We start from the raw sequence: 23882 nt of genomic DNA on the forward strand, positions 1-23882 counted from the left end.
CCTAATCATAAACCTTGAGCGACCAAAATGAAATCTTTGGAGCTGATTTTTCTAGCATCATCCTGAAGAGATGGCTCTTCGTTACTAGCCAACTTAGATACTGAGAACCCCTCGTTACTTACTGTCCTTTCTTAGCTTTAGTTATTTATCCTTTTTTTAGTAGCTATATCGTGAGCTACTAATATTATTCTTTCAATACATATATATATATATTTCATCTTTGCTTTCCTTTGAGAAAGGAAACTGTATTTTCTTTTGTTTTTGCTTAAGTAAACAGAAGTGGATTTTATATTTCAAGTTACACTAAATGCATTAGCAAAGTTGATCCAACAATGGGTCAGCCAAACCCAGAATAATTGATAATATTTAATTCTGAAGCTCATGTCCACCACAGTTATCAAATGAATTAAGATTATTCTGATGTCAGCTGACCCCCAAGACTTCTAGATTCTAGCATTGGTTCTAAGCCTGCATGGAATCTTAGGTCATTAACATTTAGAGCAATTGGTTACAGTATAGCTTTAATAAAATCAATGGCAATGAGTCTGGGACGTATTTCTGTTTTATGACTTCATAATGTTCCCTTAGTCAAAGTTGGCCATATCACAGATGATGTCACTTACCACGAGCAGTATTTGGAGTGCATAAATTCATCCCTTCTCCTGGAATAACGAATCACGTATCACATAAAATTAATATTAACAGACTTTTGGATACATTTACTAGCACCCCAACTTCACACCATAGACTTGATTGATTGTACCAGATCTTAAGAAAATAAAAGTACAAACGATTGGCAAGAAGGAAAAAGAAAACTTAACATTTTAAACATAATGACTCCATTGGTTGCTAAAACTTTAGTTATTTAAAATCCTTAGATTGTTTTAGCTGCACTAAAACAATCTGTTTAGTAGCAGATTACTGTAGCAGAGACCGGACTAGAACATGTCACTTGACTCTACTTTCTATTCTCTTTCCCCTACACATACTTGTTGTGATGTACGACCTTTAGCTCTGGAGTCAGAAACCTAGATGAGAGTTTATATTTTCTAATTTGCTAGCCATATAATTCAGCATGATTTATATAACCTAAGACTCAATTTTCTCATTTCTCATCTGCAAAATGGAAATGATCAAATGAATATATACATTGAGCTTAGAATAGTACCTTGCACATGACACTGATATAATGCTATAAAATTGAATACAATTATTAAGGTTAACAATAATTATTTTAATAAGAAAAATCATATATTATCTTTTTTATTTATTTTCCACAAATCAAAATTTATAAAGAAAAATAAGCATAAAAATTGAATATGATAGAAAGATTTTGATTTACCTCTTTTAACTGTGAAATATGAAGTGGATGAAAAATAAGTAAATCTTTTTCTTTAATCTCTCATAAATTTTTAAGACAGCAAAACTTTTATCAAATCTTTAATTTCAAAATACTTAGAATATTTTTATTATTATAGGACACTATCTAAAGCTGTACTCAGAGGAAATCGTGTTGTTTTAAATACATATATAAATCAAGAAGAAAGACTCAAATGAATGAGCTTTGAAATTCAAGAAACTAGAAAAATGCCAAATTCAACATAAGGAAAAAAGTAAGGAGATAATAAAAATAATGACAGAAATCAATGAATTAGAAAAATGAAAGAGACTTGAAATAATAACTAAATTAAATAACTGCTTAATTGAAAAGTTACAACTTTAGCCTGATCAAAATAAGAGGAAAAAATAACAAATATAAATATAAAAAATAAAGATGGGGAAGTAATTATAGATACAGAGAAAATTAATCAAAATTTACTACTTGATCGAACTACATGAGAGTATATTTTAAAATAGGGATAATATAATTAATTTTCTAGGATGATATATATTTCTCAAACTGACCTCTACAGTGGAATATTTTAAAAATCCAATAACCATAGAAAATAGCTGTCGCAGAGCTAACTTCTTAAAAAATTTGATAAGTGGTGTAGATTTGTGTAAGAAAAATCTTTCTCTGATGTACCTTCTGGGAGCGTAAATTCTGACTCATTACCCTACAGCGCAGAGCGCAGCGTGGGTGTGGGGACCAGAAGCTGAACTGGTATGGCACTGGTCTTCCCGGCTCAGGCACTGCCAAACGACACTGACATCTGCACAGAGATGGCTTTCCTCCCTCCGAAGCTTTGCTCAATTTCTTCAGAAATATGTCTTTACTTTGTTTGATGAAAAGAAACCTCACTCTGCACTTCAGAATTCCAGTTATTCAATTTGTGTCCTCTCTCCCTCTGTCATTTCCCACCCTCTTCCTGTTTAGAGAAACACGGGAAAATTTCTCACTTATGATGACTTCTCCTCTATCCCCCCTATCCTAACCTCCTCAATTCTCCACAATTCTTTTTGTCTATTATGAGTTTATTATTATTAGCACATCTTCGTTTTTTTTTTAAAGCCAAGTCTTAACAGGCATAGGAGACAAATGTATGCGCCTGCTCTGCTACTTTTAACAGGAAGAATTTTAATTCTTGTTCAGAAGATATTGGGATATAAGTATTGAAAGATAAGTACAATATATGTTTTTTAAATAAACAATTTTCATTAAATATTTTACTGAGACAAATAATACTTTTAATTATGTATATAAATCTAGCAGTACAATAGCTTCAAACTATAACAATATAGTCATCATATCTATTTAATGTCAATATAACCAACATCGATATACTTTTGCCTACTACATATTATTGTTAATAGTAAATTAAAATTATAAAAGGTTACTTGACTGAAATATGTACATTTGTCTAAATGTAGACTTCATACAAATGATATTTTAATAAATGGCTATACTTCCTTACTTAAAAATGCATCTCTTTTCCTAACTTTCTACTTTACTATGCTATTTAAAGATTCATATCTCTTCTTTTCATCTCTACCACCAGAATAAAAGGATTGGATGAAAGGGAATTTTGAAAGATAGATTTGAATTCTGCTTATCTCCAGCCTGATGCTCATAAGCTATCAAATAGACAATCCATTCTTTAAAAAAAAAATTAGCCTTCTCAAATTTTATATTAAATCAAAGTATAATACATAATTTCTAATGATTCAAGTCACATCTATAAAATTTTATATGAGAGACTTAGTGTTTTTTTAATCTAGTTTCAGAAATATGGTGTCCCCAAAATCAAAGTGTTCTAGAACAAACACTAACAGAAAATCAACTTTAAAAATTATTTCAACAAGTTAATTTGAAAGACATCATTTACTTTATGAAAAAGAGTGGTGATAGATGTTTCTAATTCTTTAATAGATTATAGATTCACATATAATGTAATTGTGTGTGTGTAAAATGCACACATTCACTCAATGTCTATTTCAAAATTTAGATGAGCAAGTTTTAACATATTTGGTACATCAATTTTATATTAATTAGATTAATATATTCTGGTTGTGCATTTCATAAAGAGAAGGAAAATGTATTATGATGTTGACTTCCTGATGACACATCAAAACAATTGATTTCTTAATATAAGCTGAACTGTCATTTCAGACTTAACCCTTGTTTGAACTATCACAATGATCAAGTATTTCTTTTGTAATATAATAAGATTTTAACAAATTTAATTAGAAATAATTTGTTTAATTCTGTGGTAAAAATAGCAAAACAAATTATTTGACATTCTCTGATCTTTCCTTGCCTATCTCATCTCTCATAAGGTCCCCTTCAAAAGATGTTTATCCTTAACTTCTGCTCTCTTGTGCTGTAGCTTACTAAGTCTGAATCTAATGATCATTGTCAGTTCGAAGTATAGCTTTTCATCATCCTATGACTTTTGGTGGCAAAGATGAGTAGGAAGACTTTTGTTCACCATTCTATGGCATATTGTAGTAATTCAAAAAATATAGTAATTGGATGAAAAGATAATGGTTGTAGTAAGTAAGCACACTTGACTTAATATGATGAAAATTACTGTATCCATATGTATGCCATAAAATAAAGATAATAAATATTATTAATAGCTTATGAGGAGGCCATTTATTGCAGAATTTTACATTTTGTTCACCTTGTTATTTTCCATCTCTTGCTAAAACCTGACATTTTCTTGACATGTTTCTTATTTTGTTGACTTTGTCATTTGGCAGAGAAAATATAGCTCAGTATCCATCCTTTGAATTGTGCAGAGAGTAAAAATACTCTGGGCCAAGACAGATAGTGGTAGTTTTTTTCTTTTATTCAGAAACAATACAACCTGATATAAATATCCTAAGGAGAAATTGGAAATCAGAGTTGGGTAATAGCAGAAATATTAAGAAAGGGAGAAAATTGACAGCACACTGAGGAAAGAAAAATTACTCCAGTTGGGAAATCAGAAAACATTACAAAATCCACCTTGAGAGTCAGACATGTGTCTGTTGATCATTTGGGCATCGAAATTGAAAACAAGATGTAGAAAGCCACGAAGACAGTAGATAAAATGTTTCATTCGATTCCTGAGGACATCTCTGTTGACAAGTGGATTCTCTTCTAGGAAAATGGAAATAAAAAGAAAACTTAGCTAAAATCACTATGCCTATAAATTAGTAGAGGTCTTGTTTGCTGATTTGACCATAGGGGGGAAAAATAAATTTCTATTTTCCCCCTTATGGTCAAGTGCTTTCTCACACCCACATGCCAATCGGGCAAGAGAAATCCTTGCTGGTTTAAAACAATGGAGAAAAGAGTTTCACACTAGCAGAGCATCTGAAAATTTAAGGAAGAATCTCCAGAAGCAGAGTAGTCATGATATGTGAAATTAAAAATGAGAAAATACATTTTGCCCAAATCCTTAGCTTATCACCATGCAATCACAGTTGACACCCTCAGGGGACCAAGCTAAGAAAAGCAGCCGCTGGTTGCTGTGAGAAATAACAGAGTTATCAGCTGCTGCATTCTCCAGCAAAGAGGTAGGTTATAGTTTAAACCCAAGAAAATTGGGTTTATACTGACTAGTATAACAGCAACAACGATAACAAAATCCACAGGAAACAATGGAATCCAGAATTACTACAATATATTACTTATAATGTCCAGTTTTCACCAAATATTACTACACATGCAAAGAAAGAGGAAAGTGTAATCTGTAATCTATAATCTAGGAAAAATGACAAGTCAGTGGGAACTCACTCTCAGTTGCTCAGATGATACATATTTCAGACAAATACTTCAGAGCAGGCACTACATGTTCAAAGAACTAAGAAAAAACATTTTCAAAGAATTAAAGAAAAAATAGCCTAATAAATTTAAATGATATCTCAACGGACAAATGGTAACTATTAAAAATAAAAATTCTGGAATATAAAAATTGAAATAAAAATTTACCAGATGGGATCAACATAAGATTGAAAATGGCAGAAGCAATAATTGATGCAATGTATAAGAAGATCAAAAGAAATGTCCCTATCCTTAGAACAGAAAGAAAAAGTATTGAAGAAAAAAAATAAATAGAACCTCAAAGTCTTCTGGAATAATACTAAGCAGCCTAACACATGTAATTAGAGATCCAGAAAAAGAGGGGAGAGAGACAGGTATAGAATAATATTTGAAGTAGTGGCTGAATGCTTCACAGATTAGAAGAGAATATTAACATTCAAATCTAAGAATCACACACCCACATCCACACAAACACACACACACAAGGCAAATATAAAGAAAACCACATTAGAATCAAACTGCTGAAAACCAAAAATAAAGATAAAAAATCTTGAAAGTGGCCAAAGAAAAATAACACAAAATGTATAGAGGAACACAATTAGTAGATGACTTTTTAATCATAATAAAAAGAGGCCAGAAACCATATTTAAATGCTGAATAATCTTTTTCCAGAAAAATCACCCTGAAAAAATAGGAGAAATACAGATATACAGATATTGTCACATAAATTAACCATGAGAAAATTCATCTCCAACTGATCTAGTCTACTAAAAAAAAAAAAAGCTAAAGGAAGTTCTTCAGGCTAAAAGAATTGTTCTCTGACTATAAGAGAATAAAATTACAAATAAATATAATATCTAGAAAAGCCCTCAACATATGTCAATTGAACAAGTCACTTCTACACAACCTATGAGTCAAAGAAGAAATCACAAGGGAAGTTAGAATTTAATTCAAACTGAATAATACAAAAACACAGCCAAACAAAATCTGTGAAATTTAGCTAGAATAGAGAAAATAAATTTTATATGTTTCTATTATAAAAGAAGAAAGTTCGAAAACTAAAAATCTAAGTGTCCACCTTAGGAAGAAAAGAAATAAAGACCAAATTAAACCAAAAGGAAGGAAAAGAGGGAGGAAGGGATGGAATTATAGTGCTTTATGTCCAACGTCTGGTTCATTTCAGAGTTCCTATCTGTTGATCCATTGATTATTTTTCGCTTGAGGATGTCTCCTAGGGTTCTGGTTTTTTGTTGAGTATTTTGGGGTTGTATCCTGGACTTTTTGAATATTATATTATGAGAGGATGAGTCGTGTAACAATCCACTAGAAAATATTGATTTATTGTTGTGGTGGTGGTGGTGGTTGTTTCAAAAGACAATTAACCTAGTTAGGTTGAAACTTGAAGTTCTGTCTTATTTTCTGTGGGTAGAGTTCTAACATCAGCTGAGTTTTCAAAGCCTTTGCTATGTTGCTTTTGGTCTATTCCACACATGCACAGCTCAGGGCTGAGATTTGTGTCCGTTCACACACAGAATCGGAGCATCCCCATCTTCAGTTCTCTCTCAGCGCAACTTCTGCATGTTCTCTGACTCTCAAGGATCCCTTTTTCTTTTCTTCTGGTTTGAAATTTTTTTTTTTTTCCTTTGGAGTTTTCACTACTTGCGCTGCTGACAGAGTGCTTGGTACATAATAGGTGCTCAACAGATAGTTGTCATTTTTTTGTTTGGTTTCCAAGACTTGATTTGGATGTATAATGTGCCAAATGCTCCAAATGATTTGCTTAGGCTCTGTCATTCCTGAAGGTTACTAAACCACTTAATTCTTGCCAAGACTTTAATTGAAAAAAAAAATCCATTTTAAAACTTCTAACAAGTTCATTGGAAACTTCCCAGTGTAGACTAAATTACTTTTAGTGCATCTCTGGACAATTACATGTCCTCCAAAATCTCTGTACCTTGACTATATTCATTGTGTAAATTCTTGAAATAGGCTTAAATAATTGATTAAGGAAAAGAATAAAGAACCTCATACCGTTAACAAGATTGGATCCTGACTCCCACAAGTCTAATTACCTCCTTGAAAAGTACTCTTCTGTACTCTTTGGTGCCTGTCTCTTAAAATAACTAACTACAGCCTTATTTTTGTTTTTGCTCATTACCTATAGGTACTATCTTCAAAGCTGATATGGGCACTGGATTATTATTTTTTAACCCAACACTACATAGGTACAGTTATGTATTATCAATACTTCTTCTTTGGAAGCAATTTGTTTTGTAGAGTTGTAATCTAATTTTTTCTAATTTCATGATTTATTCAAGGAGATGCTCAATGAAACATATTTCTATTCTACTGTCCAGTTTGCTCATATTCTATTGCTTTCTGAGGGTGGATTGTAAACCATTTGGTTTCTCACGTAATCACAATCTTTTTCTTTCTCTTAAACTAAAGTTACTGCATTTGCTACCTTCAAGAACAGTATAATTTCCAAAATGTGCCATTCTTAAGAGCTAAAGTGTCTTTATCTAAGAGATGACAGAAAAATATATGGGATAGGTAGAGAATAAGTGGGTTAACTAGATTTATTTAAGGCTGACTATTTTTGAGTGACACAAAGATTTTATTTGAAAATACTTTGCAATGCCTACTATATTATAATTATTGCCTGTTTGGGCTTTAACAATCCAATGCTCACTAAATTAAAATGACAGTACTAATTCTTATTCGGGATATTTGGTATTTCTATTCCTACTGTAATGGATAAATCATTTGGAGGACATAATCTTTAATAACCTTTAACAAGACCTCAAACTGTAATCTGTCGGAATTATTCTCTGATTACAGTTATTCCTTCTGCTTCTGCTGAACATTTACATGGCAATGAAATGTTAGTAACTCCTAAGAGAGTTGGCTGGGTTTTATTATATTTGAGAAGGAACAATGATTTCGCTGAGATTCCAAGATTTAAATTGAATAGTCTACCCAAGGACCTCAGTGTCAGAGCATCTCTGGAAGTAGAATGATCAAGAAAAGCCACTGCAGATAGGCTTTCAAAATTTCATCTTTTTAAAAGAAACTACATTGATACTGATGACATGAAAATGATTGGAATGTCTCTTTCTTTAGTGCCATATGTTAAATATGTGATTTCCTTGATTTTCCTCACTTATCACCTCAAAAAAACCCACATGCCCCTTTTCTTGGCCATGATAAAATGTCATCCAGTGCACCTGATCATAATACTTTGCTGATAATGATCTAGCCACCTGGCACCAGAGTTGACATAGGTAATTTTGGGGATTTCCATTTGTTTAATAGTGCCAAATTCAGTTTTCGTGTACAGATGTCATCTACTTTTGGTTTTATCTCATCTGTCTATTTCTGTTGATTTGATTCTGACTAGAGTTATGCAAGTGTAAGAATTTATGTTAATCCACACGTATACCTGCCACATTTATCTAAGACTTCACTTTATACTCTAACTATGAGTAGGGTTTTAAAATCTCACTGACATTTAAAAGAAAGAGAAAAACCTACATGTGAGGTGCTACTTTAAAAGTAATTATCTCTCTTCTCAGAAGCTCCTTAATTTCCAAAATGACTTCTTAGCTGCTTGGTTATTTACTACTCATTCGATGTGTGTCTTAAACATGAATGTGGGACAAATATTTATATTACTCAGATCTCTTTCATGTGAGTTGCAAGATCTCTTTCTGTTGGTAGGGTTACAAGAAAATTCCTTCATATAAATTCAATCTAAATAAAAAATGTAAATATATGTATCTACTCAAATGTACAGGCATATTTGTTTTGGTCACTTCATCCATTTGACTTACTCTCAATATCTGGGTTGAATGATGAGGCTAATGATGCCACACACACACCAAGCAAGTAGGAAAAGGGTTATTACATACTGAGGTTTGGAGAAAAGCAGCGTGCCTCTCAAGCAGGTCCAAAAGTGATTTGAGAGAGCAGAGAAAGGAGACTAGCTTGGTTTGTTATGGTGGTTAGGCAGGTGGGGCTGCAGTAAGAATTCCTGTGTATAGCTTAAACTTCCTGCAGGAGCCAAAAGAGGGAGTACCAGGCTTTCTTATCAGTTTGCCAGATGTGGGACCAAAAAAGACAAAAGAAGCAGAGCCGCCTAGAAGCTGTCAGTAGGTAAACATCAGATAATGGAGTCAGATACTTATTACAATATTACACCTGCATAAACATATGGCACAGATTTGGATATACCTACCTATGCATGCTGCCTTCTTTACCATGTCTTCGCAGAAGATTTCTGTGAACTGCAAGGATTTAGATTCTTGTGATCATCCCTGGTTCACAATTCCTGCTCCCTTGTGATTCTGATGTGCGTTTCATCTCCCAAGGCTGTTTGTGTCTTTGTGCTTGGGTTCATCAAGATGCAGAATTCAGACATTCTACATGACTGAAACATGTCCCACTTACACAAGACATTTGCATTTGTGGCATGCTATTCTAAAAGTCTGTTAACTCAAGGGCAGAAAACAAGAGAGATTACTATCCACATTGAGAGGGATTTGCTACACCTCTCAGAAGGCAGAAGTGCCTATATAAGTTTGGGCTTTAAATAACTAGTATTTATTTTTCTCCATGTCATTAAAAAAAAGTGATCTCCCTTTGATTATATATTATAAATCTAAGTAATCTAGTAAGTGCACACACACATACCTCGACACATGCAGACAGAGGCTGATACATGGTTTGCTGATCTTGTGTCTTCCTTCATGTTAAATGAAGAAACTTCACACAAACTTGTCTTAGACTCAGGAGACTCAGAAATTCTGATAGTTTCCCTGGAAAATGAAACCAAAGGTCATAGAAGATGTCTCTAAATTAAATTTTATCATTCGTATAAAATTCATAAAGTAGAGCTCTTGCAGTAAGTATCCCAAATCCTCCTTTTCTCTAAACTTTTTTTCCACTAAAAATATATCTTAGCAAAAAAACAAAACAAAACAAAACAAAACAAAACCCAGAACCACTTCTGTTTATTCCTAAAATATATATTCACATCTCACATTCCCTAATGAAATGTAAGACTGAGAGGTAAATTACTTTAACCATAGTGTCAACTTGGCATCATGAGTTGAATTTGTTTATAAACATTAAGCCTCTGATCCCTGCATGTAGTGGTGTCATTGATAAATATTTATCAAGAGTAACAGGTCTGGAAGCCATGGACCATGCTACTTCCTTCCTTAATCTACTTCTAACAAGACTCCTACTGTGCAGGACAATTTGATAAATGTATTTGCTTGAGCTTGGCCTTAGAATATAAGTAATTTGGATGATTCAAATATAAATTTCAAAGTTTATTTTTCCCAATTTTAGGAAACATGGTTTTAGAAACATCTCGTCCATCTTTCATGGAAGCAAATAAGTATTTTGCATAATGAAGGAGCGCCACAAGGCTACCCAATATTAGAAAACATTCAAGATTAGATCGAACCCGACTCTCCCAAATTTGCTAAAATATTAGGAGGTGATTTTATAGGAACAAAGTTACAAATATCAGTTTCACATTTGTTAAATATAAAAATAAAAAATATTACTTTGAACTTAAAGTATTGTATATCCAGATTAACGAAGCATCTATATTCTCTTTCATTAATTATTCTTTGTAAATAATTTCTCAGTTGATACAATTCAAATGACTAGAAGTGGTTTCTTGCAAAATGGGCTTAAGGATCCAAAGGAATCAGTAAACCTTTGTAATTAAGCATTTCACTTGCTCTCAATGAAGAAATTAATATTAAAATAGATGATACATCCTGATATATCCTTTAACTCAAACACTGACTGAATAAACCAGCTACACAATGTCTATAAATCTGTTTGTGGGTTTAAATAATCATGAAAAATTTATATTAAAAAATAATAAAACAATTATAATCAGGCTAATCAGAATTTGAAATTGAAAAAGCTAGCGACATTGGTCTTGAAAATTTTAAGTTTCCTCAAGGTCTCTGGGGTCAGAAAGACATCATTAGAATTCTTGGTTAATTATTGTTATATTTGATAAGGCACATATCTCTCTGTGCCTCAGCCTATTATTTCCCAATGGAGATAAAAATACCTACCTCAACAGGTTAATTGTGAGAATTAATTTAAATGAAATAATTTTCAGAAAAAAAGCAGAGCACAGTGCCTAGTTCATAGTGGCACCTAGTACATAGTAGCTATTATCGTTATGGTACAATTGCATTTTCTAGCTGATACTAAACTATAAGATATTTTGTTCCCACTTCTAAAAATACATATTCTTCTGAACTAATATGTCATGTCGATAGCAACGTGACTCTTGACTCTTAAGCGTATTTGGTTTGTACGTATCTCAAGTGTATCCTCTCTCTCTCATGCTCAGGTACACATGTTACAAAGAAGCTGTCGCAAAAAATATATAAAAATAATATCAATTCTTCCTGTTTAAGAATGTTTTTCTTGCAGGAAATATAATATTTTATGGAGAATTTATGTCATAAATGTTACAGAACTTTTATCCCAACGTATATGCCAAATACAATAGAGTTTAAGAAAGTTACTTACAAAACGCTCTGTAATGTTTAACTTGCTAATGTGACAGAGATTATTCTTACAAGTTCACCAGTTTCTAGGCCAATGTTAGTAAACTAATGCGGTGGGAAAATAATATGAGATTTTGGGGGGCCTAAGAGATATGAACTATCTTACCCAACAAAGGGTATCAGAAAGTAAGGAGAGATCAAAGATGAAAACGTCTTAGCTTTCTAATTCAATCTATCATCGAGATTTAAGGCAAGGTAATTTAGGACAGTTATCAGACAGAACTAGCTTTTCTTACTTCCATTAGCTCCAGACCAGATAAAGCTCTTATAAAGAAAGGAGAATTGAAAGCCTTCTGACATTGGTTGTTCTCTATGCCTTGCTTCCCACCTTCACCCCTAGGTAAATCTTATTGTCCTCAGTTACCAGAGCTCAGAGCCTCATGAAATAATATAAAAAGAACAATGAGGAAATAAAAAAATGAATGAAAACAAATCGATTTCCACTGCAATTCTTATAATCTGTTCACAAGTAAATGGCTTATGTTCCTCCTATGCTCTGCTATTGATGCTAGTGAACACACAGGCTTGAGGAGCCTGGGAACCAAACGCAAATACATAAATTAAAACATTTCAGCAGGTGGTAGAAAAATGCATTTGCATGCAAGGCAACAATTTCTGAATTTCTGACTTAGAAATATTTTAAAAGATGTTGAAAGATTATAATGGTATGTTCTCTCTTTCACCAAAGACTTCTTTATAAGAATATATTTACGTTCTGATCAAGATGGCAGGGTAGGTAAATGCTGTGCATGCCTCAGCACATTAAAATTGCAACTAAATAATGAAACAATCAACCTGGAGAACAATTTGAAGACTAGCTAAACAGAACTCCTGTAACAAGGGGAATAAAGAGGAGACCACATTGAGACTGGTAAGAGGGGCGGAGATGTGAAACAAGCTGGTCCTACATCTGTGTGTGGTGGTTGGGCATTGGGAAGGATCTCTTGAATACATAGCTCCCCCCCGCCGCCGACAGACACACACAAAGGAACAAGGGGCTACAGCCCCACACTAGGGCTCCCAAGTCCAGAGTTACAGTGCTGGGAAGAGGAGTCCCCACAAAATCTAGCTATAAAGATTAGTGGGGATTCTGACTGTCTGGGTGAGAAGAAAGGCTGCTGGAAACCCAGACATCCCCTTAAAGGACCACGCACAGACTCACTCATCCACAGACACTTACCCTGGGCTCTGGCAGAGGAACAGCAACTCAGGAAGTACCATAGACATACAAGGAAAGACTGCATTGTGTGGCTTCAGGGCAAGGGATGGAGAGACAGCCGCCATTGTCCCTTTATTGAGCCCTTTTCTAGTTCAGCCTGCAGGTGAATGCTATCTTGTCTATATTGAGCCCTCCCCTCACACGGAGAAACCTGAATCTGTATTGGCCTGGTGAGATCTACTTGCTCCACCCTGGTAACTCTCTGAGACCCAGCCCCACCCAACTAGCAAATTGCCCCATGGAGATTTCGGGTGGTCCCTGCACTCTCAGGAGGAGGTTACTTAGGGAGCAATCAACAGTCTGTGGGGTCTGTGGGCCCAAGGTGGGCAGTAGCTGACCTCTGAATGAAAAGCTGAGACTTTTGCAAGTAGCCACAGGCTCAGCATTGGCAACATGTCTGAATCTGCACCAACCTAGGGAACACAACCCTGAGACCTTAACTCAATGAACTTTGGTATCCCTGAGGCTCATTCAGCTGCTGAGTCATACGGGAAGGGGCAGACAGCCTCAGACCAGGGGTGCCTTAGGCCTTTTGTTGAGTTGTCCCAGGCCCCATACTGGTGGCAGTCGGTCTTGGTTTGCCACATGGCCTCTCCCACATACTTCTAGGTTCAGATTAGGCAGTGACCAAACACAGATAACTTTGTAGTTCCTACCAGGTAGCCCCAAGTCAGTCATAGGCAGCAGCTAACCTTGACCTGCACGGAGGCCCTCCCAAGGGGTTCCAAACCAACACACCTGATTAGCCCCATAAGCAGCACACACAGAGTGATCTCAACAGACACACAAACCCAATGGGGTGAACCCCACTCCATGGGATCAGCCCCCACACAGCAGCTCATACATTGAAGGCATGGCCAGTCCTCACAGCCAGTCAGTCTGAGAGTCAATCCCACTCACCAATGTGCCAACAATAATCAAGACTCAATTACAACAGGGAGCACACACAAATACGCAAGGGTCACTCCTGGAGCACCTGGCACAAGTGCTCAGGGAGACCATGCCACTGGGCCACATAGGACACTTACTACATAAGGCCTCCTGACTAAAACTGGGAGACATAGCAGATCTACCTAATGCATAGAAAGAAACACAGAGAAGCAGACAAAATGAGAAAGCAAAGAAACATGTCCCTAATGAAAGAACAGGAAAAAAACTTCAGAAAAAGAACTAAATGAAATAAAGGCAAGCAACCTATCAGATACAGAGTTCAAAACACTGATTATAAGGATGTTCAGTGAACTCAGGGGAAGAATAGATGATCTCAGTGAGACCTTTGACAAAGAAATAGTAAGCATAAAAAAGGACATAGAAACCATAAAATGAAACTCATCAGAAATGAAGACTATAATAACTGAAATGAAGTATACACGAAAAGGACTCAACAGTAGATTGCATGAAGCAGAAGATCAAATCGGCGATTTGGGAGACAAAGTAGCAGAAAACACCCAATCGGAACAGCAAAAAGGAAAAGGAATTTTTTAAAATGAGGATAGTTTTAAGGGGCCTCTGGGATAACATCAAGTGTAACCACATTTTCATCATAGGAGTACCAGAAGGAGAAGAGAGAAAACAAGGGATTGAGAAGGTATTTGAAGAAATAATGATGGAAAACTTCCTTATCTGGTAAAGGAAATGAACATACAAGTCCAGGAAGCACAAAGAGCCACAAACAAGATGAACTCAAACAAGTCCACATTAAAACACATTATAATTAAAACGGCAAAGTTTAAAGTCAAAGAGAGAAAGCAACAAGAGAAAGGAAGCTAGTTACTTACAATGGAGCTCCCATAAGACATTCAGCTGATTTCTCAACAGAAACTTTGCGGGCCAGAAGAGATTGGCATGAAATATTTAAAGTGATAAAAAGCAAGGACCTAAAATCTAAACTGCTCTACCTAGCAAGGCTATCAGTTAATATCGAAGGTGAGGTAAAGAACTTGCCAGATAGGAAAAAGCTAGGAATTTACCACCACGAAGCTGGTATTACAAAAAGTGTGGAAGAGATCTCTTTAAGAAGAGGAAGAAACAAATAACATAAATATGAATAATAAAATGACAATAACTATGAACTTATCAATACTTTAAATGTAAATGGATTAAATGCTCCAATCAAAAGACATAGGATAGCAGAATGGATAAGAAAACAAGACCCATCCATATGCTGACTTCAAGAGACCCACTTCAGATCGAAAGACACACACAGACTGAAAGTAAAGGGATGGGAAAAGATATTTTATGCAAATGGATATGAAAAAAATGCTAGGGTAACAATATTTATATCAGATAAAATAGATTTTAAAACAAAGGAAATAATAAGAGACAAAGAAGGGCATTATATAATGATAAAGGGATCAATTCAACAGGAAGATATAATTTATGCACCCAACATCGGGGTGCCTAAATATATAAAGCGAATATTGACAGACATAAAGAAGAGATTGACAGTAATATAGTCAGAGTAGGGAACTTTAACACCCCATTGACACCAATGGACAGATCTTCTAAATAGAAGGTAAACAACAAAATAGCAGCCTTAAATGATACACTAGACCAAATAAATTTAATTGATATTTTTAGATCATTTTACCCTAAAGTAGTATAATATACATTATTCTCAAATGCTTCTGAAACATATTTTAAGATAGACTGTATGTTAGGCTACAAAATAAATCTTAGTCAGTTTAAGAAGATTGATGTCATATCAAGCATCTTCTCCAACCACAAGGAAGGAAGGAAGGAAGGAAGGAAGGAAGGAAGAAGAAGGAAGGAAGGAAGGAAGGAAGGAAGGAAGGAAGGAAGAAGGAAGGAAGGAAGGAAGGAAGGAAGGAAGGAAAGGAAGGAAGGAAGGAAGGAAGAAAGAAAGAAAGAAAGAAAGAAAGAAAGAAAGAAAAAGAAATTAAGAAAGAAAAACTGGACTGCCTTCTTACACCATATACAAGAATAAACTCAAAATGAATTATAGACTTAAATGTAATTCCCCAAACCATAAATCTCCTAGAAGAAAACATAGGCAACAAACTCTCTGATATTGCCCTTAGTAATATTTTTTCTGATATATCTCCTCGGATAAAGGAAACAAAAGAAAAAAGAAACAAATAGGACTACCATCAACAAAATGAAAATACAACCTACTGAATGGGAGAAGATATTTGCCAATGGTGTATCTGATAAGGGGCTAATATTCAAAATTTATAAAAACCTTATACAACTCAACACCAAATAACGAATAATTCAATTAAAAAATGGGCAGGGGACCTAAATAGGCATTTCTCCAAGGAGGATATACAGTTGGCCAAAGATGCTCAACATCGCTAATTATCAAGAAATGCAAAATAAAACCACAATGAGATATCACCTCACACCTCTCACAATGGCTATTATTAATAAATCAAAAAACGAGTGTTGGCGAGGATGTGGAGAAAAGGGAACTCTTATACACTGTTGGTGGGATTGCAAATTAGTGCAGCCACTGTGGGAAAACAGCATGGAGTTTCCTTAAAAAATTAAAAATAGAACTATCTTATGATCCAGCAATGCCACTTCTGGGTATTTATCCAAAGAAATCCGAAACACTAATTTGAAAAGATATATTCACCCCTGTGTTGGCAGCAGTGCTATTTACAATAGCCAAGATATGAAAGTAACCTAAGTGCCCATAAACAGACAATTAGATAAAGAAGGTGTGGTACACACATACAATAATGCCATCTACCATTTGCAACAACATAGATAGACCTAGATGGTATTATGCTAAATGAAATAAGTCAGACAGAAGAAGTCAGATGCCATATAATTTTAATTATATGTGGAATCTGAGGAACAAAATAAATAAACAAAACAGAAACAGACTCATAGATACAAGAAACAAACTGATGATTGCCAGATGGAAGGGAGGTTTGGGGGGCTGGGTGAGCGAGGTAAAGTGATTAATAAGTACAAATTAGTAGTAATATAATAGTCATGGAGATGTAAAGTACAGCATAGGGAATAGAGTCAGTAATATTGTCATAACTATGTATTGTGACAGGTGGGTACTAGCCCCAGGGGAATCACTCCATAAATTGTAAAAATATATAACCATTGTACTGTATAACTAATATAAAAAATATGTTCATAAGGTATAACACATCTATCAGTATATTCCTTCCTACATTCTCTTCTCCGTAGATAATGAGTTAGGTAATCACATTTTTATATCGAAGAAGGGAGGGAAGTTTTAATTAAACATATTCTAAATTACCATATTTAGTGGTACAGTTAAGTGGGTTTGGAGTGGGTTATGGGCTGGGAAATACAAGCTCATTTCTCTAGATTATTTTTCAAAAAATAGAAGATATTGAGATTCTATCAATCATCCTAAATAATCAGCAGTTGTATTGTTTTTACAGCCTGAAAAGTAGAGTTCGATAGAATGTACCTGATCTGCATTTTCTATATAAACTAGGAGATAGATTTAATTAAAATTCGGGTAAACGAACATTCAACCAGTTCGTACTAAATACAAAAGTTGGTGTTAGTCACTGAGTGCCACACAAAGATGAGTAAGACTGGTTTCTCCTAGTAAGAAAGTACCTTTCTTTGGGAAGGTTCAGAATTGTAAACTAGCCTGTAATATTAGGAAGAATAAAGCAGTCGTGAAGTAGAGGTAAAAAAACTAAGTCTTGAGAAAATAGAGCATGCAATAATTAATGTTGCCTTCATGGTGTCAGGAGGGAAGAGAAGAATGCTTCTGGATGCATTGACATTTAATTTAGCAGAAAAGATAGATCAGCATTCAACAGGAAAGATGGCTGGAAAGGGTATGCCAGCCACTATCACATGTTACACCTTCTTTACTTCATTCAGGTCTCTGCTCAAATGTCAGCACTTTGCCCTCGTCTTTCTGGTTAATATAGTGACCCTGCTAGTAAATTTTTCCTAAGGTATGTTGCACACACTTAGATTTCTTTCTCAATAAAATTATAATAAATATGTTAACCAATTTTGATGAATTCGAGTATCTGTTGGAGGGTAGGAAGAGTAAGAAGAAAACCATCTAAATAGATTAATTGGTTGATTAATTTAAAGTAGAAATTTATGCCATAAATAAAATAAATGTAAATAGAGGATTATGTAATCCCATGGAAACTAGTTATAATTTTAGAAAAGACCAAAGATTACCCTAAAAGAGATTTAATTATTACCCTTTTACTATTCTTCCCTAAAACAACATACATAATTCACATAATTTGATAAGATATCATGTTTTATAAAACATTTTAATATTCTAAATTTGGCAAATTGACTTACTTAGTGAATGGTCTAAGAAAAATGTAAATGAATTCAAAGTAAAAAATAAAGGAAAAGGATATGAAGTAATTTAAATAAAAAGCAACAAACGTTTACTAAAACAAATAGAAATTTTGAAAACTTAGAATATTTTATAAGTATTCTAAAATTCTACTACTAAAATTACTTCCCATGTCCTTAAATCATTTATTAAAAAATGCTTTTTAGTATACAACACTCTATGATACTTTAGTTATTTCCTAACTATTGAAACAAAGACTGTTCTTGATTTTTGCTATTATAAAAGAAATGTTGCAATGAACATATTTATTCATGAATACTTTCTCAATATTCAGATTACTTTGTAAGGATAAAATGAGTTCGAGAATAGGCATATTATATATTCAAAAAGAGAGGGGAGTTTCCATTTACTCTTATTCTACATTGTTTTGTAGTATACTTTAAGGACTTGGGACAGGTGTGGGAGGTGGGAAAAACTAGATTAGTGTGTTCCCAGTATTCTATATATCTTGTTTGAATCGTTGCTCTGTGAGGTTCTTACCATTCAACCTTAGATCTTGGAGCATAGCCTGGTGCCTGGCAAATAGCTAGGTACTTTTATGTGTGTTTATGGAGCTGAGTCAGTGCTAATTTAAGCATCTAAAATAAACCTATGATAAAATGTAATATGGAAATATTCTAGTGCCACTCAAATATAATTAGAAATATTATTTTGATAAATATAATGAAATATTGTAAATATATTGTTTAATGGAACAATTTTCATGATGATGAATGCATCCATTCTATTATTTGATTTTGAGTACATTTTAAATAGAGGGGGAAATTCAAATAGTTAAACTTAGATATGTCTAAACATTTATTTTCAAATCGAGATGCGTTAAGTGTGGTCTGTGATTACGCCATGCTGGAACATGAAATAAAAATTTTCGGAGTGAATCAAAAAGTGCATGATTCTATTTTTGAAATGTTCACTGTGCAGTAATAAGCAGGACCTGTTAGCAAACTACAGGAAGATGAAGTTTCACTACTGAACAGGAAAGATAGAACTATAGATAACACTGAATAGCTTGTACATGGCTGCTTTGAAAGGGATGTGTAACTGAAGAACTAGAATGAAAAGTAAAAGATTAAGTAGATTAAGTGGAGAAATTCTCAAAATGGATAATAATAAAATAGCAATCATAGTTAACATGTATCAGTTGCTTGTTATATGTCGAGCACTATTCCAAGCACTTTATATATAGTAACCCAGTAGTTGCCTTTGTAGTAATTAAATCGGAATGTCTGCGGTTAGGGACCCAGCATCAATACTTTTTAAAGATCCCCCAGATAACTCCAATCTGCAGCAAAGACTGGGAACCACTCAACGACCCTGCAAGATAAATAGTCTTGTTACTATTTCTATGCCAAGGCTGAAGAGCTGAGAAGTTGAGACATGAATCCAGGTGGTCTGAGTCTAGAGGCCTTGATCGTAACTGCTACATTGCCTTCTCGGTGCTTTTATGCCATTTCTAATGAGTAGCCTTGATTTTTTGTACGTTTAAAGAAATTTTCAATGCACGTCTTTAAAAACATCATTTTAGGTTATACTCTATTCCTAAGTGGTTTTTTTCCTACCAGCTTCTGTGATATTGGCCTCCCTGGGCAGTAACTAACCTTATCATGCACAAGCTTGTCAGAACCAGTCCTTCTCTCTGCCCCAATTTTTTAGCCCCTCCTCCCCCAGATGTTACTACTTTGATTTATCGTTAGAGCCCGCCCAAGCCCACGAGTGGTTACACTTGTGAAAGAGGAAGGGGCCCAGTGGCAAAGCAAAGCAGGGCAAGCATTGATGTTCTTCCTGTTAGGAGGCCCCACTCAACCAGCGTCCAGGTTGTGACTGCTAGATGTCAATTACTAAGTCTTTTGTTCAGCCTCTGCTGCAGTCTTCAGTTCCTTGCATGACCTTCTACTTTCATCCTAAACCTAAAGTCAAGCAATATTATGGGACTTCAGGGGTCTAGGTTTTCTGCTTAGCTTTGCCACTCTTACTATATGACTTTGGGCAAGGGAAAGCTTATAATCGCTTCCAGACTCGTACCATGTGCCATTCTAAATGAACTTTGGAGATCTGCTTGGTTAAATCGCTCTAAACTTAAGTTCAGCATGTACTTCTGTGGACTGTTCACCGATTTCCAGATCTTCAGAGCCACCATGACCACTGGTTTCTAAGTGCCTAGTGTTCTCCTGTGAATGCATCCTGTCTGCAACAGGCCATCTTGGTCATAGTTATCCCAGTCCAAGCAATTGCCTTTTGGCTCAGAGTTGGAGGGTATAACTCAACATTTCATTCCCTCACAACAGCTGTTTATCTAGTGCAAAAACACATTTAATGAGCTAGGTACTTGGGCCAGAGGAGTCACGCAGATGTGGGACCCTCCTATGGAGAACATGTTTTCTTCTGTGGTTGCTTTTCTGAGATGTATTCACGATGGTACAGGCATTTGTTCCAATAGTCAAAATTTCTCTCCAGCAATATTGTGCTCATTGCAGTAGAATCACACAAGCCCACCCGAAACTGCAGTTTAACCCAGCCACCAAGCTCTTCTCAGTTCCAAGTTCAGGCGTCCAACATCCCCAGCTCCACCACGGGGCAAAAATGAGGGAGAGTGGCAGTTAGAATTTACATAACAAGCTGGTGGCTCCCAACCACCATGAATAAACCTTGCGGTTTATTCTTTATCTGTCGAAAAAGAAATTCTATGTTTTGTCATTATGAAACCCAACTAGGGAGAAGGGAACTGATCATTCTTGCTTCAGTAAACCGTTTCTGAAAGACCTCAACAGATCACTAAAGGTAACAGATTTTATCTGTGTTCTAACTGCTGCCATTTTTTTTTTCTTAAAATGGTAAATTCAAGGGCAGGCTGTTTTTCTCTATTTCCCCACATTTAGTTCACAAAAGAAAAATATTACATGAACAAAGTAAAATTTCATGAAGCAAAAAGGGAGAAAACAGAGTGATTACTCAGAAGACAAAAAGAATTAAGTCCTACCTCCTTGGTTGGCTAGCCCCCTGGCCCAGGGGCAGGACAGCGCAGCTGAGGATGGGAGTGTCCAGGGAAAGTGCAGACAGCATGGAGAAAGTCAGCATGGGGCTTGGAAGGGGAGTTCCCAAGCCCTACTGAGAATTTGAAGTCTCTAATACCTGAGAAGTTTAGAGGTGTTAAGCTGTGGCCCAACGTGGGCCACATGGCTCGAGGGTAGCTTCAGATTCACAGCCCATGACAAATGCTGCTGGTGCCAAGGCCCCTTTTAGGGGTGGCTGACAAGAATCATGGAGGCTGGACCAAGGTCAGTGATGGCACAGGGCCACTTTAAAGTCATTTCTGTGAGGTCTGGTGTTGTTTTGACAGATCAAGAGAACTCAGAACAATACTTTGACATTTGAATCTCTATATTGCACATTTTTGGACCTCTTCATGATGTTAATAGTAGACTTTGAACATTTAAAGTAGACATGTTCTAGGTTTTCAAGTTTCCGAATTCTTAAACATCTTATTTTCTTCAGAACACATAGTGGAGCACCTTGAATACTAAAGTGACTGCTGCAGGCTCACCAGAGAATAAAATAATAAGTAGAAAAAAAAAAATCTTGTTGCTGAGTGTCCCACAGGTTCACGTATATATTGACTATTTCCTGTACGAAGGAAGCTCCTGTTCAAAAGTGTACCTAAATAAAACTATTGATTTCTATATGTCACTGACCTTCAGGGTCATTTCAAAGTGTGAACTTGGTGAGTGTCTAGGGTCTGTAATGAAAACATAGCTCTAACAAATGATTTTGTTTCCCAAGTAAAAAACTGATGACTTCTAAAAAAGGTCCCATCCTGTGAACTGAGGACCCCTAGTGGTCCCTGTAGTAATAACTCCTTCTGAATGATAAATGTCTGGAGAATGAATCAAGCTCAGACGTTTTTAATATGTATGTACATGCTGTTATGATTAATAAAATACAATATCACATAAAGTACTGAAAACATTACAGTGGGCTTTCATTATTGTAATTTTTTTCAATTAAAGATATCCAAAGTACTTCCACTAATTGGAGAGATGTTTTGGATATGGATATTTTGATGTTACACAAAAAGGTTGTGAACTCCAGCTTTAGATAAACGTCACTAGGACAGCTATTCTCTTTTTGATAAATGGCACCTTGAGTAGTTGGCTCTACTGAGAATAACAGAAATGTTCTATAGAACTCAACCAGTAACAGAATTGTGTTAAGTATAAATAATGTACTGATATTTATTGTGATGTTTAGGAAAAAAGCATTGATTTGCAAAGGAGAATTTGTGACATAATGTAGCACAAAGTGATCAAATGAGCAAGTTTCTTCACATTGGAACTCTGGCTTTCCCTGGCTATCTGTAGAAACTGCAAAATGCAAAGCCTGATGGAAAATCAGGCTTCACTTCAACCAAATTTATAAGTCACCATTTAAAAGTTCACACACACTCACACAGGAGTGAGTTATGTCATAGCCTGGCTCAGCTGTGTGTATAAACTAATTATCCCTCTGAATCAAGTGTCATCATTACTTCTTTATGAAAATATTCTTTTAGATTGCTTGATTTCCAGTGTTAATCTTCCTGGGGCAGTCAAGCAAATACAATTTCTTTAATATAAAGACAGTGATATAGAATTTCTTTTTTCTTATAGTGTTACCCCCTATGCTGAAAACCGTATTAAAGAGCACTTAAAGTGTCAGAGCAAGATTTTTCAGGAAACGAGGGTCATAGGATGGCAATACATCAGGATTCAGAACCTCATTGTTGGTATCAAAGGATAGTTAGTGAGAAAAATAGTGAATGCCTTACTTGCAATCAGTTAAAACTGGATGATGAATTTTCATATCAATATGTTCATAATGACAGACAGGCAAGAGTACTTGAAAGGCGCAAAAATAATTCACTCTTCAATCTCGATACACAAATATACTTAAGAAAGAGAAGTTTTATTAGGGCAATTTCACTTTATTTTTCCATACAGCAAAGTCAACTACTGCAGTAATAATAAAATAAGCATAAAACAAATTGCAGCCCAAGACAAAATACATAATTTTAAGCAACTACAAGCAGAAAGTAAGTTGTGATTACATAATAGTAAAACCAAGCACATCTGTCCTTTCAGCAGATGAAAGCAGGAGGGTTGCTGATAAGTGCAACATTGTAACCAGCTGGAGTGAAGGCTGGCTACACTAATTTATTAAACAAGTGCCCATTATAACATTTGCTTTTTTGAGTGATTCTGAGTTGAAAGTTAAAACCGTGAAATTTGAACTGTTTTTTATTTTTTCACCTGCTGAAAGAACAGGATCTTACAGCAATTAAAAAACAATCACATAACAACTATAGCTACGGTGTGCTGTTTGGTTTGCCTGTTTATGGTTTAAATTTTGTGAAAGTCAATACTTGTTTTGAAGATTTTTTTGTGTGTGAACAATAAACCACTGAAATTGGCAGAAACTGATTTGAATAATATATGTCCTTAGTATAGTTCTTTCTCTCTTTTTTTTTTTTTTTTGTTG

This window comes from Pteropus medius, unplaced genomic scaffold, assembly GCF_902729225.1.
Source record: "Pteropus medius unplaced genomic scaffold, Ma_sr-lr_union100, whole genome shotgun sequence".
Taxonomy (NCBI): Eukaryota; Metazoa; Chordata; class Mammalia; order Chiroptera; family Pteropodidae; genus Pteropus; species Pteropus medius.